This window comes from Nycticebus coucang, chromosome 11, assembly GCF_027406575.1.
Source record: "Nycticebus coucang isolate mNycCou1 chromosome 11, mNycCou1.pri, whole genome shotgun sequence".
Lineage (NCBI taxonomy): Eukaryota > Metazoa > Chordata > Mammalia > Primates > Lorisidae > Nycticebus > Nycticebus coucang.
The window spans coordinates 103,279,204-103,298,597 of record NC_069790.1 but is presented as its reverse complement, the minus strand read 5'-3'; positions in this window follow the sequence as shown (position 1 = coordinate 103,298,597).

Below are 19,394 nucleotides of genomic sequence, written 5' to 3'. Positions count from 1 at the left end.
CTGTTTTATCTTTAGAAACCTAATTCCTTGAAATGCAACTAGTAGCTATCTTTTTCAGATAAAGGAAGTAGGAATTTTAGTCAAAACCTATCCCTGGGTCAGCAGAGCTACTCATAGCCTACTAGAGTACATGAAGGCAGGGAGGTTGCTTCCTACCTACACCTTCCCTGAACCAGGCTTATTTTTGTCTTAAGAAAACTCCCATCTTGAACACTGAGCCAGAGCTTGAACACTCAGCTCAGGGCCGCTGAGGCTGTCACTAGAGTTGAAGGCATGTAAGTGAGGTTGGAGCCATGCACAGGGATATCTGGTAGGATGGACCGTGGTTTGACAGCATCTGTTTCACCTCCCTGAGTGAACAGTGTAACTTCTCACCCTAATAAGTTCAGCTGGACCAGTAACTTGCTTTGGGCCAACAAAAGATGAGCACTAGTGATGTGGTCACCTGCGATGCTCCATCAGCCTGGACCCCAGAGGGAGGACAATGAAGACACAGAGCAGACCCACCGATGACCCAGTGGGTACGTGGTGTGAGTAATAAACAAACCTTTGCCGTTTAAATCCCTGAGAAGTGAGGTCTGTTTGTTACTGCGGCATAACTGAGACTCCTGACTGCCACAGGGTACAAGAGCTTTAACCCACCACTAGGTAGCCCCTCAGTGGAGATATGTATGTAATCTCACCTCTCACCTAAAGAGAATTATTCTTTTTTCCTAAGTCTTTTAGTAAAAGGCATTGTTGATGATTAGCATTCAATGTGAATCATTCTGTGGAAGTTTCTAATTGTCCTGAGCTAGGTTTGGGACAGAAAGGAAGAAGAGGAAGACTTAGAAGACGAAGGCAAACTGGAAAAAGGAAAGAAGGAGAAAATCTACAGAAAACAGGAAAGGAAGAAGTGGAGGGATGGGAGGGGTGGGGGAGGGAGACAGGGAGGGGTCAGAGGGTCAGGAGGACCTGGCTTCTCCCAGCTCTCTGCAATGTGTTCTGTCTGGTTCTCAGGGGTGGGGAAGCATTGTCAATCCCAGGCACCAACACCCCACAGGGTCCTGAGATACACTATTCATCATCTAGGGATGAATCCACCCAAGGTTGTTTTCAATAATAATCTATGGTTTTCTATATAGTTTATTTTTGATCAATGATTGATTTGCCAGGAAAGCAAAGAGCTCATCCTTGGTAGAATACTACAGACCATGTTCTCCACACAGGTGCTCATTCAAGGTGGTGGTTGCCCTTGGCGGCCATAAACATCAGCTTCTTGTGATGCTTGGAAAGATGCTGGCTGGTTCCAGTAAAGGCTTAGATCCTCTATTAAGTATAGAGTATAAATGTCTTAACACAATAATTAAGTAAACGAGATGAGGCATATATTAACCAGGGCAATGTAAGCGTTCCTAATTCTATATGAAATCAGCACATTGTATCCCATAAATGCTTTAATGTATACATGAAAAAAATAACAAATGAGCATAATTAAAGCCATTTTGGTACTTAAAATAAATAAATAAATAAATAAATACTGGGGGAAAAAGGCTTGGATCCTTCTAAGATACAGGATAGGAAGAAGTCATATTCTTCCATAATCACACATCTCACACACACACACACACATATATACACACACATGCAGAAGGGGACCCTTCTTGCCCCGGTTCATAGTCAGAGTCCAGACCTAGTACCCTACCTTCCGAGTTCCCTGATCATTCTCATTTCAGCCACTCTAGACCCTAGCACTGCAGAGACAGGCCTAGGCAGAAAAGAAGCCCAGGGGCCTAGAGGAACAGCTGGCAGGAACATGTGCTCCACCTCAATCTCTAGGAGTACAAACCCCATCATCAGACACATCCCGTATCCTCAACTAAAAGGACCTTGGCTGCGCCTGAACCGCCCAGCTCCACAGTGCCCTGTTCACTCCACTTTGTTCACCTTCTCTATGAATTCCCATGGGCAACAGGCTGGAGACACCACTGACTCAGAGCTGTGTGAGCAGCCCACCCGTGCGGGCTAGAACTTCCATTCCAAGGTCAATTCCAGTCCCTGTGTTGTACTCTGAACACACTGTTGACATACAGCAATGGCGTAGACCATCTCTAACTCTCATCTGTACAGATAAGAGTCATGACTCTTGCCTTCCTCGTAGAGTTGTTGTGAGGGTTGAATGAGGTGAGGCTTACAAGCACTTGGACCAGGTCCTAACATCTTGTGAGTTTATAGGATGGTAGCCTTTACTCTCTAATAGGCTCTCCCAAGAAAAACCTCACATGTTACCTCTCTAGTCCTCATTTATGGGATAGGGCCCAGCATATAATAGTTGCCACATGAAGTCTTTTAAATAGATGAATAATATAAAGTGGGTGCAAGAATATCCCCACTCCCCAAATCCTAAATAGCAGTGTAGATAGAACATGGCTTCCCAAGAAAATACAGAAATGGATAAAATTCTAAGTGCCTGAGTTTCCCCCCTAAAACAGAGACTGAGATAAGAGCTTGTGAGAAACTGGCTTATTTTGGGAAGTGGTCCTAATGATCAGGAGCGGGGGTAGAGAAGTGAGGGGTAAGGGGGTAGGGAAACCAACTGAAGGGGGTATTTTCAAGACAACCTTCACTGCGCTTTATCAGGTGGCTGTAGCTTCTCATTGCCGGTAATGCCCCACTCACTATTTTAACAGAATCGGTGCTGAGTTCTACGTGATCATTTATCCCCTACTAGTTCCACCTTTTTATGTCCTGTCTCTTTGACTTAGAAATAGACCAGGTCTTACATTTCTTTGATTCTGAACTCAACGCTGGATATGTAGTAATTAGAAAAATGCCCATTTTTTATTTTTGCCAACTTTTCAGATATATTAAAAGCATAGATTTCACTTGCCTACCACACCCAATTTTATTGCTATGAAGGTATATTTGCCAAGGTACGAGGATGGAACAAAGTTTATTTAAATATTAGACATTTGCTATGTAGGCCCCCATTCATATTCTCACCCTGTGGAAGTCTGCAATAGTTAGGGCTGGCCTGACTCTGGGGGTTCAAGGTCTCCATCTGTGAGGTTGGTTGATTATGTTCACAAACTCATGCTAGAAAAACTGCTACATTCCTCATAGCTGAATATCACTAGATGGCCAAGGAGAGTACTTTGAAGGTGATGGTAGTGATATTCATTGATGAGATATGTGGTACTTTGTCTAGGATGCGTTCATTAACTTAATTGTCACGCCTCATATAACCTAGGAAAACATCACACTTGCAGAGCATATTCTTGACTTAGACTCTCTTTCTGTCTCTTGGCAAGATGACACCTAGCCCACCTAGGAAGAGAGCTAACATTTCTAGTCTCCCAGGTCATCAAAGGAAGTTCTTTTTACATCCTCCGAGGGGTCACACAGAAGATCGTGACTTACTTTATGGAACAAAGTCTCCTGAGCTACATGTGGCTAACAGCCTTGGGCCATCAGAAGTAGAACCTTAAGATGGCTTTTAGAGGTTTGCCCTCTAGTGTTTATCCCAACAGCCTCCTTATCACCTAGATCCTACATTTATAAATGAATAGGCCTATCAACCAGATGTCATTTTTTTCTCTATAGCACGGGACTACAAGAGCAGGTATCTGAAGAACGTTAGTAATGAAACCAAACTGATACTGAAGACAAGGTTTTCTAAATAATCGTAGAGTGTGGATAAGACACTTGGAGGGGATAAAGAAGGGAATGCAAGTGTTGGGTAGGACTGTAACCCAATAACCTGTGACAAGGACATCACCTCTCAGGACACAATGGACTTCCTCAGACAGATGATTTCAAAAAGTGAGTTGCTGTACGTATCACTCATGTACATTACTTCATTCGGTTCTTAAGATCCAGTCACATGTTATAGTCACCATATCACACCCATTTTATAGATGAGTACACTGAGGCTCGAACTAATAATGACTCCAGTCCCACAAACGGCAAAGGACAAAGGTGAGCACTGGGCTGCAAGCTCAGGTTTCTCTGCTTCCAAAGCTTGTGCTCTTGATGACTGTACTACAACAAACACCACACAAGTCCCTTGCTCTCTCTTATGAGGGAGGTCTGATTGTCCTTATAGCACTGGAAACACAAAGGATGGTGTATGTAACATGACCGAGGGTAGGCATTAGGAGGCCATTGCAAGCTAACACAGGAAGAGAAGATTGGAAAGTTAGGAAATTTAGCTCAGAAATTTAGAGACTTCCATCCCCAGGGCTGGGATACTAGGTATGCTTGCGGGGTGTGCCATGGTTACAGAAGGATCTGGGTTCAAATCCCCAGGGCCGTGCTGAGCAATATGCATGTGACCTGTGACAGATTTACATCTCCATACCCCACTCCCTGTACCTGTGACTTGGAAATAATTGTGGGAAAGTTGTGAGGATTGAACGTGATTACGTGAACAGTGCCTGATGTGTGGTGGACGTACCTCATGAAAGGCAGCTAGCTACATTTACAGTGGTTCCCTGCAGGCTTTTTTTCATCCTGGAGGTGACGGAGGCCAGAGCCAGGGCCAGAAGGAAAGTGAGTGCATTGGTAGCCACCCGCTCCTCCTACCTGGGCAAAGCTTCCTGAGCTGGGGAAGACGGGTGCCGGCTCCCTCAGCAAATGGTCTGCCCTCGGGCCCTGAGGAGAGCTAATGCCTGTCACTTTGTAAAGGAGCAGACTGGAGACCTGGCCCTGACAAAGCAGCAGCAGAGGAAACAGCAGGGGGAGCAGCAGGGAATCTTGGTGCTGCCCCAAACATCCAAAGAGAGATCCAGCATGCCTATGCCACGGGCTCTGCAGTGCCCTGGCTCTGGGTTCCATAGCTCAGCTGGCCCCTGCAGTCTCAGTTCCTTGAAACTCCTCTGAAACTGCCCCTACAGATGCCCCAGCATCTGCCACACCCACTCACAATAGCATCGCCCCACCCTGCACTCTCCCAGGAGCCCCAGGGATCTGCTGGAGCCCCCACAATGCCAGCCCCTCATTGCGGACATGCAGGTTGGCCTTCTGGTGGGAGGCAGCCCTGAGTCAAAGCTGAGGCCAGACTGGAGGGGAAAGCAGGCCCGGTGAGTTATAGGGCTGTAATTCCATCAAGGGCTTCAGGAGAGATCGTAAACTCATGTCCACGTCTCCCAGGTCCCTTGGCCCCTTTTCTTCTCGGAGTGATTTACAAGCCTATAACTCTGAGGCGGGCCTGCTTCTTATTGCCCATAACCCAAATATTTTCATAAAGCAGCCACATTCTTTCTCCTGGCCCCCAGTTTCCTCCCTCAGAGCTAGGAAGCAGCCACAACATCGTCTAGTGGCGGAGCCCAGGCTGGGCCCCGGGGTGCAGGTTCCCAGCACACCCCTTTTGCTTGGTAATAAGAGGATGATCCCTGCCCTGAGATGGCAGGTGGAAACCCCAACCATGCCCCCAAACAAATGGACATGAAGGGCCACTCTGGGAGGTTCTGGGACACAAGAGGGACTTAAGATGCTTTGATTTCTGTGGCTCCATGTCACTCAGTTGACAAGCATTTGGGCCCCAGCTGTGTGACACTCTCTGCAGATGCCAAGCCGGGGCTCCTCCTGGTGGAGGTTTGTGACCTTTACTTCCCTTCAAGTAGGGCACGGGTGGCAGTGTTCACTCTCACCTCACCCCTCCTGGCCCTGGGCACCCGCCCTCCCCCCAGGGCCCATGGAACATTCTAGTTTATATTTACACTTTCACCATCTGGCTCTTTCATCAGGGTGTAAGGTCCATGAAGGCAGGGATGGTGCCTGGTTGGACTCTACTGCACTAGACCCTAGCAAAAAGTGTGCTGAGTGATGAAGGAAAGAGAAAATTAATTGCCACATGGGGCAACTGGGTGGCCTACAGAGTGACCTCAACACATGACAGAGAAACAGAGGCTTGCCTGGGGGTGTCTGAGCCCGGGGCTGAGCACAGATGCTGGGGGACTGGTACAGAAGCCTTCCCGCCATCCTTCCCTTCCTCCCGCTTTGCTGTGGGTGGGGGCCCAGACTCACACGGTTGTGTGGAAGGAGAAAGAGGGTGAAATTCTTAGAGCAGGCACTGGGACAAGGCCAGCGAGAGGAATCCCTGAATGGTAATCCACCCTGCCAAGTGTGCTGAAGGCCCGCGGTGATGAGGTACCTCTGCCCCTGGGTTAGAGATGACAACTAGAGCTTTAGTCATGCAGGGCAGTGGCCACCTTCTCCAGCCCAGACCCCACCTGGGGCCCAGCCTCCTCCCCACCTCTCTGACCCATGCCCATGCCTGACTTTTCCCTTTAAGATCTGCTCAAATTCCCCACAGTAGTGGCTGGTAACTATGGAAACTACAATTAGACTGTTTTGCTCAATGTCTCTAAAAACTGCCAAGTGCAGTCAGCAGCACCCCTGACTAATCACAGACCTAGGTCAGGCTCTTTTGCATGTTCTTTTAGGACGCACCCTGTGTGGGGCCCAAGACAATGCTCCGGAAACTGTCTGTGATGAAGGGTATTTCTCTTCTTTAAAGTTTCCAATTCACTGCACTCCAATGTTTTTGTAAAATACAATGAAAACAAATTAGAAATGAAATGTTTAAAAAAGATATACAACATCAAAGCCCTGTTTTTATGGGTATAAATTTAACAGGCATAAGATCAATCATAAGATCAATAGCTATAAAAGTGTCTCAAACATATACTTCCAATTTCTGTACTGTCTCATTATAGGTCAGTGTAAGTTTGAGGACAGACCACAGACCACAGACCACACTGAATAGCTCTGGCCCAAAGCATCACCCGGGGCCTCATACAACTCAGGCACGTCTCTTACCAATCTTGCTGTCCTTGTCCAGCTTGGACCTGTACCCAAAGATGCCTCAGGGTGGAGAGTGGGGTTTCTCTGGGGGACACTGACAACCCACAGGAATGTCTGCACTTGAACTTGAGCAAATGTGTGTGAACAAAATAGCTGCAGAGCCTTTGCCATACCTGGTATTCCTCTCCAAGGGTCAGGCCTAGCACAGGCTAGGGGTCATTCATAGGGGACCTCACTTAGTTTTCACTGTGCTACAATTCACCAAATAAGCCAACCGCTTTCTTCATGCCTTCTACTAGAAAAGATACTACTGTTTGCATGACCCAGATGAACATTCATCATTTTTTAAACAGGACTTGTGAGTCCCCTTCCTAGTTGATAAAATTGAAGTATACTTTTTACATAGTAAACTCTGCAAGTATTAATACAGTTCTAAGAATTTTTATATATGTATACCACCCAGGTCAAGATCTAGATGATGGAGGTCAACTAGATCTTGACCTGGGTAGTATATATTTATAAAAATATGATCTAGAATACCTCCATCCCTCCCAAAAGTTTCCTCATGCCCCTTCCTACTAAATATTAAAAGTTAATACCTCTTCCATCCGCCAAGCTAACTACTACTCTGATTGCTAGCACCATGACTTAGTTTTACATGGACTTTACATAAGTGGGATCAAATAACGTGCACGCTAGTTCTTTGCTGGTTTCACCTGATATGCTGTCTGTGAGATTCGTCCATGTTGTGGGTGGGTATCTCATCACTGTGCTGAGAATGCTGTGAGTTCCATTGCTGCTGTGATCATCCTTGTACAGCCCTCTGTGCACATTGATTTCATTTACGTCAGGTAAATATCTAATAGGGGAATTGCTGGATCATAGAGGAGGTATATTTTACATTTTTTTACTAGAAGCTACATTTCTATTTATTTTTCTATGTAACCTTTAATTTTTTTCCTTTTTTTACATTTTAAAATATTAAAGGAGTACAAATATTTTAAGTTCACTTTTGTAATGTTTGAGTCCTGGCTAAAGGTGTGTCCATCAACCAAATAGTATTCATGGTACCCATTAAGTAGATTCCTCAACCCTCAGTCGATCCACTGAGTTTTACTTCCCTCTGTGCTCATGTGGGCTTATTGGTTACTTTCAATTTCGTAGTGAGTGCCTGTGGTGATAGTTTTTCCATTCTTGGTAGGCTTCTCTTAGGAGAATGGTCTCCAGTTTGATCCAGATTGTCACAAAAGATATTAATTTATCCTTTTCATGACTAAGTAGTACTCTGTGGTATATGTATACCACATTTTATTAATTCACTCATGAATTAATGAGCACTTGGGTTGATTCCACATCTTTGCAATTGCAAATTGTGCTGCAATAAACTTTTAAGTGCAAATGTCTTTTTGATGAAAAGTCATTTTTTCCTTTGGGTAAATACCCAATAGTGGAATTACTAGATCAAATGGTAAGTCTACTTTTAGTTCTTTGAGAACTCTTTACACTGCTTTCCATAGACGTTGGACTAATTTGCAGTCTCACCAACACTGTATAAGTGTTCTTTTCTCTCTATATCCACACCAGAATCTACTGATTTTGGATTTTTTAATAAATGCCATTCTAACTGGGGTAATGTGATATCTCACTGTGGTTTTAATTTGCATTTCACTGAGGATTGACATTAAACATTTTTTTTCATATTTATTGGTTATTTGTATTCCTTCTTTTGAGAAGTTTCTGTTCACATCTTTTGCCCACTTTTTGATAGGGTTGCTAGTTTTTTTTCTTGCTGATGTGCTTGGGTTCTTTGTAAATTCTTATTTTTACCCTTTTATTGTATGGGTAGCTTGTGAACCTTTTCTTCCACTCTGTATTTTCTTCCATTCTTCCGCAATGCTCCGTTGATTCTTTCCTTAGCTATGCAGAAGCCTCTTTTGTTTAATCAAATTCCATTTATTCATTTTTATTGTGGCCATGATTGCCATTGGAGTCTTAGTTATAAATTCTTTGCCTACGCCACTATCTAGAAGAATTTTTTTCTACATTTTCCTCTAGAGTTTTTATGGTTTCCCAATTTATATGTTTAAGTTTTTAAACAGACAATGACAAACAGTTTTCCAAAGTGATTAAATAGATTTACATCTCCATCAGCAGTGAGCAGTGTGAGAATTTGGGTTGCCCCTGTCTTTGGAACACCTGATTTGATCAACCCCTTTCATGGAGCTATTCTAGTGGGTAGACTATTGTATCTCATTGTGTTTTCAATTTGCATTCCTCTGATAAATAATGATGTGAAGGTCCTTATTGGCCATTGGATATTCTCTTTTATAATATACTTCATCTAACTCTTTTGCACTTTTTATAGCTTTTTTTTTTTTTTTTTTTTTGTGGAGACAGAGTCTCACTTTATGGCCCTCGGTAGAGTGCCGTGGCATCACACAGCTCACAGCAACCTCCAGCTCCTGGGCTTAAGTGATTCTCTTGCCTCAGCCTCCCAAGCAACTGGGACTACAGGCGCCCGCCACAACGCCTGGCTATTTTTTTGTTGCAGTTTGGCCGGGGCTGGGTTTGCACTTTTTAAAAAACTAGGTCCCTAATCAAATCCATTAATACCTTCTTCTAGTCCATTGCTTGACTGTTTAATTTCTAAATGATGCCTTTTTACAAAAAAAGCTCTTTCTATACTGTAGTTCAATGTATCCCTCTCCCCATTTATGTTTAATATTTTTGTATTCCATTTGAGAACGTTTTGCAGATTCCCAAGGTTGTGAAGATACTCTTTCTGTTTTCTTCTAGATACTTTGTGGTATTATCTTTCATATATGTCTATAATCCACCAAAATCAATTTTTGTATATAGTGTAAGTAGAAGACAAGGCTCATTTTTTTCCCTTTTAGGAAAAAATGGTATCAATTATTCCAGTAGCATTTTTTTTTTTTTTTTGGCCGGGGCCAGGTTTGAACCCACCACCTCTGGTATATGGGGCTGGCGCCCTACTCCTTAAGCCACAGGCTCACCCTCCAGTAGCATTTTTTAAAAATACCATCTTTTCCCCCATTAAATTGCAATGAAGTCTATATTATAAATCTTGTGACCATATACGTGTGGGTCTGTTTCTGCATTCTCTGTTCTGTTTCATTTACTGTTCTATTTGTGTCTCCTTGCACCATACCATCTTAATTACATAACCCTATGGTAAGTTTCAAAAATCTTTTCTTCACTTTCTTTTAACAATGTTTTGTGGTTTTCAGTGTAGCGGTCTTGTCCATCTTTTGTTAGATTTATTCCTAGCTATTTGATGTTTTTGATTCTAACATAACTAGAATATTTTTATTATGGTAAGAAACATCATAAAATTTACAATCTTAGTCAATTTAAGTGTATAATACAGTTATGTTAACTAGATGCATATTGTGCAATAGCTCTCTAGAATTTTTTATTTTGCATAACTGAAAATCTATACATATACCCACTGAACAATAACTCTCCATTTCTTACTCCCCACTTCTTGTAACCTTTCTATTTTCTATTTCCCTGGGTTTGACTACTTTAGATACCTCATAAAGGTGGACTCATGCAGTAGTATTTCTCTTTCTGTTATTGGTTCGTTTCACTTAACATAGTGTCCTCAAGGCTCATCCATGTTGTAACGTATGACAGAATTTCCTTCTTTTTTAATGCTGGATAATATCCCATTTTATGTCTATGCTATGTTTTATTTATCCATCCCTCAGTCAATGGATATTTAGGTTGTTCCACCTCTTGGTTACTTTAAGTGATGCTGCAATGAATGTAGATATGCAAATACCTCTTTGAGATACTGTTTTAAATCCTTTTGAATGTATACATTTGAAGTGGGACTGCTGGATCATATGGCAGTTCTATTTCTGATTTTCTAAGGAAATTCCATACTGTTTTCCATTGCAGCCATATCATTTTATATTTCCTATGAATAGCATCTAAAATATCTCACTGTCCAAATGTTTGTTGCCAGTATCTAGAAATAAAATTGATTTTTTATACCAACCTTTCTGATGCTTGCTCAATTCAGTTATTATTTAAAAAATTTTTAAGATTCTTTTGGATTATCTATGTATACAATCACGACATCTGTGAATGAAGATGGTTTTACTTGTTCATTTCCAATATTTACATATATTATTTCTTTTTCTTGCTGCATTAAAGTGGTGAGGACCTCAAGACAATATTAAACAAAAGTGGTTATATATACTGTACATTTTTATCCTTTTTCTGTGTTTAAGAAAGATTCCTTCCTGATGAGCCTTATTGAAAAGCAGAGCCTGCCTTCTACTTTCTAGAAGCGGAAATGCCAGATGCTTACACTCCCAGTTTTCTTTGAAGCTAAGCTATCAATGCAGTCAATATCCCCATGGGAAACACCAGGCGCACTCAGATGGGATTCTGGAGAGAAGTTAATGAAGGGCTATCTATAGAGATGTGGGCAAGGTTAAGGGAACTGATAATGGATGCCAAGGCATTTAGAGATAGGCAACAGTAGGAATCTGTGTCCATGCCCAGGTGTGAAAAGGGCAAGGGGAAGACACAGTGTAGCTCAAGCCTGGTGTGTTTGGAGCTCTCAGGACCACAGAGGGGAGCTGAAGTCTTGAGGGGATGCAGATACTGCCTAAACTGCCACGCTATGGTGAGAAGAAAGCAAGAACAAGTAGAAATACTCTGGCTTCTCTCTCCTCTCACCCTCCAGTTTTCTACTGCTACCTTTCATTGGTCCAACCAAATGGAAACCAGAGGGCAAGGAAGCCTGGGTGGAGCCGCCCATTGGGATAGGGCCCTGGGACACCAGAAGGCTAGAAAGGGTGGGACATGAAGGGTTGAGATGGATATGAAAGTAACTGATGTAGGCAAGAGCATGGGCCTTGGGCTTGGCCAATCTGATGCACCTTCCCCTCCCAGAAGCTAGTGATACAAAAAAGAAGCAGTAGGAAAAACTTATCCAGGTCATAGCAATAGGGACAACACTGAGTCCAGGATCAGGGTTGGCAGTGTCACAGGGACAAGGGAGGCATCTGGTGTGGCAAAGCTACGAGCTATCCAAGATCTCTTCAACAACTTCCTCTTCCATTTAAATTAGCCAGAGTTAAATTAGCTTGGGCACAGACAAGAACCTGACGGAGTGTGCCCCAATGGTAGACAATTTATGTCAATGCTGAAAATATTTTAACAGCATCACACTCTACCACTGACTCATTCAACACGTATTTACTGACCATCTCCTGTGATCCCAGCCTAGGCCAAATACACACTAAGACATGGATCGCAGTTGTTCCTCACCTGTGCCCTGCAAGAGGTGGAGGCAGCTACGTTCAAGGGATAATTAAGGCCATAGGATCAATATGAGATATCTTCCTCAGCATCAATTTTACTTTTACAAAATGTTTTTTGAGGACAATTAAGCAAATTTACTAATAAATAAATTATTTCTCATATTGAAACAAGCACATACAGAGGGTACCAAAAATGTGTACACATTTTAAGAGATGTTATCTTACTTTTATTACTTTTCCAAGTTGAGTTGAAGTTACTATTACTGGTTAAGTGTACCTAGACATGCTATGCACATCCATTTTACCTATAATTTGTACACTTTTGGGGAATGATCTATTTCACTTCTAACAAGGTCTCTAAATATCTATATACATGTTTTGGCATCCTCTATACATTACACAATTGAATCCAAAATTTGATGAAATTCTCAAAGCAAAACTTAGGCTTTGGTTGGTCACCCATACTTCAGGTGGTGGGTTTGAACCTGGCCAGGGCCTACTAAACAACAACAACAACAAAACAAAAAACAAACAAAAAAACAAAAAACTTACACTTTCAAAGAAATTCCAGTCTAATAGCTATCCAAAGCTTGAGAGAAAATGTTAAGGAAAATCACCCCAGAGTCTCTGACTTAAAGGCCTGTGCTATGAAAGATCTTTCTAGAACATTGGATTGGTTTGGGGGCCTAGGTTCCCCTTCAAAGAGCTACTGATAGAAAGGACAGATGGCTATAACCCAACCATTAGAATTTACGTACAAATGCTGCATTTAAAATGAAAGAGTATGATTGACTTTAATAATTATTTTTATTAATATATTTTCAAAGGCTTGGTGAGAGTCTTGCCCTGAGCAGCCTGGCCCTTGAGTGCCGGGCTTCTACCAATGTGACAATAACCTTTGGTTTCTATCAATGGTACAACACCCACTTTGCCCCTGTATTAGTTGGGGTTCTCTGGAGAAACAGAACCAAGAGGTTTATTATAAGGAATCATCTCACACTACAGGGGAGACTAAGAAGTCCCAAGATGCTATGGTCAACAAGCTGGAGACCCAGTGGCACTGAAGTGTGGTTCCAGCCTAAAGCCAGCAGGCTTGGGGTCCAAGAAAGGCAGGTATTTCAATCTGAGTTCTAAGGCAGGAAAAGACCAACGTCTCAGTTCAGGGCAGTGGGGCAAGCATTGGAGTTCCTGCTCACTTAGCCTTTTTTTTTTTTTTTTTTGAGACAGAGTTTCACTATGTCGCCCTCAGTAGAGTGCCGTGGTGTCACAATTCACAGTAACCTCAAACTCTTGGGCTTCAGTGATTCCTTTGCCTCAGCCTCCCTAGTAGCTGAGACTACAGGCTCCCACCACAATAACCAGCTATTTTTTGTTGCAGTTGTCATTGTTTTCTAGCTGGCCCAGGCCAAATTTAAACCTCCCACCCTCGGTGTATGTGGACAGCATAAAAACCACTGTGCTACAGGCACCAAGCCTCACTGAGCCTTTTGTTCTATGTTTGTCTTTAGTTGATCAGATGAGGCCCACTCATGCTGGGGAGTGTGGAAAATCCACTTTATTCTACTTTCATCCAGAAACACCTTCCCAGATGCTCCCACAATTGACTAAATGTCTGGGCACCCCATGGTCCAGTGACATTAATACACAAAATGAACCATCACAGCCACATATGTACGAAAGTCCCGGTGGTCCTGTCTCCCATGCAGCCCAGAAAAGCAAAAAAGCACACAGATAGTCTAGGCTACCTTGGACACACCTGCTGAGAGGCCTGGCAGAGTTGCTGTTTCTCCCCTGATCCCCTGAGGTCAACAATTTCCATGAGGACTACAGGCTACCAAACAAGTCTCCTCTCTGCCTCTCCACGGTGATGCCTAGGGTGACCCGCTTACCCTGATTTGCCCTTGGCTTTCCTCCACTTAATACTAAAAGTCCTATGTCTTAGAAATCCTAGGCAAACCAAGATGTCTGGCCACCCTAATGCAGTCTAAACTCAGAGTTGAGCAGCTGACAACTTTCACAGCTCTCTGGGGTAGGAATCTTTCCCTTTCTTCCTTCTTGACCTAGGGAAGAGGGGTGGAAACCTTAAAGTTTGCTTTCTTTTACTCATTACAGTCTATTGTAACGGTTACAATACAATTGTAAGTCTAAGGCCCACTTGTTGAGAGGAGAAAGGACCTAAAACGCTGGTTCTTAATCAAAGGAATACATTCAACGAGGCAGGGTATTCTCCAGCTCCCTGCTCAGCTCCCTCAGGACAAAGCTGGTGCATGGTTTATGTGGGCTGGAGGTCACATGGCCATTGTTCCCTAGGATCCGTCTAAGGGCTACTGATTCTTGGCACCACGTTTGGGTTTCTCAACATGCTCTCACATTGGCATCTGCTTTATGGGTTCCTTCCAACCAAGCACAGCTCTAAACAGGAGTTTAGTTTTGATATCCTCATCAAAGAGTATTTATCCCGTTCCAAGGGAGCTTCAGAGCCATGCAGTGTTAATCAGAAAAGATTGGTCCTGGTCTCCCTGGGAGTTCCCACACAACCCCCACCCCCACCCAAGACAACAATACCATCAGAAACACGAATGGAGCTCTGAACAAAGAAGAGGAGAGGGAGCCAGAGAGGGAGGCAGAGCAAGATAGTGAGGGTTTTCTCCTCTTTCTTTTCTTTCTCAGATAATTTGGGGCTGTTAGATTACTGCTGTTAGCTTGCATGTTTTCCCAAATGAGATGTTGCCTGCTTATACTCAGAGGCTCTCACAAAGGGAAAAAGAAGGCTGTAGATATACAACCAAGGCAGAAATGAACCTGCCTGGTGTCTGTGTGGTAGGCCCACTGGGATGGAGCAGACTCTGGGAAGGGCTCCATATGGGCCAGGGTTGGCCTAGCAGGAGACCCCCCCCATGTCTGGCCTTTCTGGAGTGACAACACTGTCTCCCCGCTCCTGCCCCTGACCTGGGCCATATTTGGGGCATAATGTAATGATTACTAATAGTTGCTGGTTTTCTTGCTAACAGCAATAACATGTACACGGTGCCCAATTCAAGAGGTACAAAAATGTCCTCATTCAACCATGTCCCCCAGCTCTCACTTCTCGTCCCCAGAGGTGGCCACCACCACTGGAGACAGCCTGTGAGTATTTTTGTGATGTAATTATCCCGACTGATGTCTGCAGGAGACACTGACTTGAATGCAACAAACAGTTAATTTTAGAACCCAAAGCCTGTCTGGCTACATGACAAAGCCGTAGAAGCAGAGTTTGTGTGGGTGTTTTGAGGGGTGAGAGAAGGCAGGGACGGTCTATCATCTCCAAGGAAAGAGCAACATAGGGAGAGAGAGTGTGAAGGAGAGGAGGGGAGACCCTGCTCTGTGCTGATGTGAGCATCCTCCCAGCTCCCTCCCCAGGCTAGGGTCCAGACTGGGAGTACTCCGTGCCTCTCAGGGACTAAGCTGGACTTGACAAGCTCGGGCACAGGATGTCCTTCCAGGGGCTGGGGCCTGGAGATCAAATATTCCACCAGTGGCTTTCCTGCTTTGTGCTGGGCTTGCTAATTCACACGGTGCTCCTAGAATACTTTGAACTATCTGAAAGTTTCTTCTCCTGTTTTTTAAAATAGAATTATTGTATTGACTGGAGTATCTTTCTATGCAGTTTTATTAAAAGGCTAATGCTGCCTTCTAGAACTGAGATAACAGCCTTCATGGGCAGGTGGTAGGTAGAAGGACAGTACAAAATGAAGCCAACTTTCTAATTGTGGGTATATGACAGCAAGGGGACATCTGGGGGCAAGGCCACTGGGAAAGCCCATCCTGCTTCCCCAGCCAATGGGAAGCGCAGGCATGTAGGACAGGGAGAGAGAGGTGCATGTGGTGGTGCAGTCAGGCCCGCCCTGCCCCTGCTGCCAGCCCAGGGCTCTCTCCGAGCAGAGGATGTGAGCCTAGAGACAGCCGCGAAAGAGGATCTTGCCCCCAGTGCTGCTTCCTGCGAGCTCAGAGAGCAGGAAGCTTGTCTGCAGCCCATCTCCCATGCGGATGAGGTTTTCGGGGAAGCCATGGCCCAGAATCAGCAGTGGCTCTGTGCTGCCATTAAAGGCTTCACTGCTCTGGGCCTAGAAGGGGATGCTAGACCATAGAAGGCCCACTGTTTGTTCTTCAGAGCTTATAGTATAACTAAACAGACCATAAAAAAAAGTATAAGTTAAACAGACGAGTTAGCCACACTTTGATGATGGCAGAAAGAAATGCTATGGCACAGCTCAAAATGAAAGGGAAACACATTACTGCCAATGGGGCAGACAGCAAAGGCTTTTCCCAGGAGCTGAGATTTGAGCTGCATGGTGGAGGTGGATGCACTGTGAATAGAAGAGAAGAGATGATTGAGCCACGTCAGAGGGAATCAAGCAGAGCTCAGAGAACCCATCCCTGCTCAGAGAACCCATCCCCTGCCTAGCCATGGACAGTCCAGCCCTGACTGTGGGAGGGTCCATGCTACCCCGGGTCAGTGGTCAGGGCAGGCCTGCCAGCAGAGCCTCTGCTTCCTGTGCTACCCAGGTACGTCTCCAGAGGTCCTTCTCTCTTCTGTCACCTTGTGGTGATCTGTCACCTGCCCCTGCTATAGCCGGGGGGTGGGACACGGGGAGTCAGGCAGGTCCCTCCACAGCTAAGCAGCATAAATGATTTTTGCTGCTACGTTTTTCTTCTTGTGCCCCCTTACTTCTAAGGAGAAAAAAACAAGAGACATAGAAGAAAATCGCTGCTAATTCTCCCTCCCCTGCCTCCATTAGAGCTGTCACTTATAAATATTTCCCAAAGAGCCAAGCTCCATCGTTCAGGGAGTCCCACTGTCTCCACGCTGTTCATGCTCCACCCCATCTCCCACGGAAACCCCCCTGGGGTGTGAGGAAGGCACCCAGGGAGCCCAGTCCAGCTGGTCACAGTGGGGGACAGGGGCCCAGAGAGGAGCGAGAGAAAGGGGCCACCACCCCCACACAGGGTCAGATGCCAGGGTGGTAGATGACAGGCCCAGAGACCTTGACACAGCACTCAGACTCTTGGGGTGCATTTTGGGGAACAAGTTACTAAAATCAAAAGAATGCGATATCAAGAAAAAAGCAAAACCTGCCCACATTTCCCTTCCTGCCGACTCGTGGTGAGGTCCTGGGCTGAGGACACAGGCACCCTGCCGCCCACAAGCCCTGTGGGAGGACACCCCGATGCCTGGGGCTGCACATCTCCAGCAGTTGTCACCCAGGACCCGTAACTCCCAGACACAGGTGGTAGAGCAGCTGGAGAAGGGGGCCCACATGGTGGCCGTGGCCACACTCACCCATGCATAGGAGACGACCAGACCAGGGCAGCTCCACGCTGCCCTCCCCAGCTCACCTGACTCTCCCGCCCTTTCCGTCACACAGCTGGGATTTCCTGCCCCCTAAACTCCATGCCCTCTCAGGGCTCTGCAGGGGTGTCTCTGTGCCCTGATGGGCCCTCTGGACTGTGCTACATCCTTTTGAGGGTAGGTGTGGCACTGTCAGGGCACCGTTGTGCCCCCGACAAGTCAGAGGCCTGGCCTCAGCTTGCGCCCATGTGAGCTTGGCGTGGATTACCACATAAACTAGCTCTTCCTGCCATTTCCAGTTTCCCCTCACTGATTTACCTGTTCTTCTTCCCTCACCCCTGGTGAGCCTCTCTCTCAAATTCTTCTATCTCCGGAGAAAGAGAGATCCTTTCCACGCACACTCCAAAACTGCTTCACCCAGCTACTATTTTTCTTTTCTCACTCATCTGGTACAAAACACTGACACCTCTGGATTGGGCCCATAGAATGTCTTTGAGTTGGGTGGATTTCTAGATGCCTTTATAATTGTTGTAGCAGCCCCTCCATGACATGCTGGTACACTGTTGTTGCTTCTTAGTACCTGCAATCTGAAGGCCAGCGCAGCATCTCACACCTGTAATCCCAGCACTCTGGGAGGCTGAGGTGGGTAGATTGCCTGAGCTCACAGGTTCAAGACCAGCCTGAGCCAGAGAGAGACCTAATCTCTAAATCCCTAATCTCTAAAAACAGCTGGGTATTGTGATGGGCACCTTGGGAGGCTGAGGCAAGAGAATCACTTGAGTCCAGGAGTTTGAGGTTGCTGTGAGCTATGACACCATGGCACTCTACCGAGGGCAACAAAGTGAGACTATCTCAAAAAAGAAAAAAACTGCAGTCTGTCGCTAGTTAGTGTCTCTCTTCTCAGTTTAGATGGTCTTCTTGATGCAAAGCACAGTATGGGGGACACATAGCAAACCTGTTGACAGTTTTGGGGCTGTGCCCTTTGCAGACTCGGGCTCCCTCCAGGTAGGGAAAGTCCATGGGCAGAAGGATTTTTGCCACCCCCAGTACCTTCATCTCTCCAGCATCAAGCTATCTGGCTGCAGCAACAAGCTGCAACCCATGTCTATTGTAAGGAAAGGAAAGTGGCTCTCAGCTGCAAGTGGGTGATGGAGGCTGGCGCAGAGAGAAAATGAACAAGAAGCTCAGTGCAATGAACACAGAGCTCCAATGATTCCCATTCAATTCCTTGTCTTTTGCAGGCTGCCGAAGACTTGCATTTTCTCACCCAAAGATTGAAAACTGTCACTAGATTGAGTCCCTCAGCTGGACTCAGGACAAACAAGGCAAGGCTTTGGCGTTGTCCCCCCTCATCCCCTCATCGGCCCCTTCCCTACTCCATCAACTAGGAGGGCATGCTGGTAGAGGCTGGGAGGAGGGTCTGTAGAGGGAATTTCAGCCCAGATCAGAGAATGTCTGCTCTCAAGTCAGTGGCTTTTTATCTTGCTCAGTATTTGACAGGCAAATCAATTCTTTCTTTTTTTTTTTTTTTTGCAACAGTTTCCATTCTCATTCTGATCAGCTCACAGCTGGTGGAGAGAGATGCTTGTCTCTTAGGGCTGCCTCCATGCTCTTGATTGGGGTTTCTGAGAAAAAGGAGAGGGCCCTAACTGCTTGTGGTCCTGCTGGCTTCAGGAGTTCTTATGATATGGTCCCAGGGAAGCCACAGAACAAAAAGGTGTCTGGAAACAGTGCGATTAATATACTCTAGGAGAGAAATTCACCTTAAAATAATAGAGGGTGGGGCGGCGCCTATGGCTCAGTGAGCAGGGCACCGGCCCCATATACCGAGGGTGGCGGGTTCAGACCCAGCCCCGGCCAAACTGCAACCAAAAAATAGCCGGGCGTTGTGGCGGGCGCCTGTAGTCCCAGCTACTCGGGAGGCTGAGGCAGGAGAATCACCTAAGCCCAGGAGTTGGAGGTTCTTGTGAGCTGTG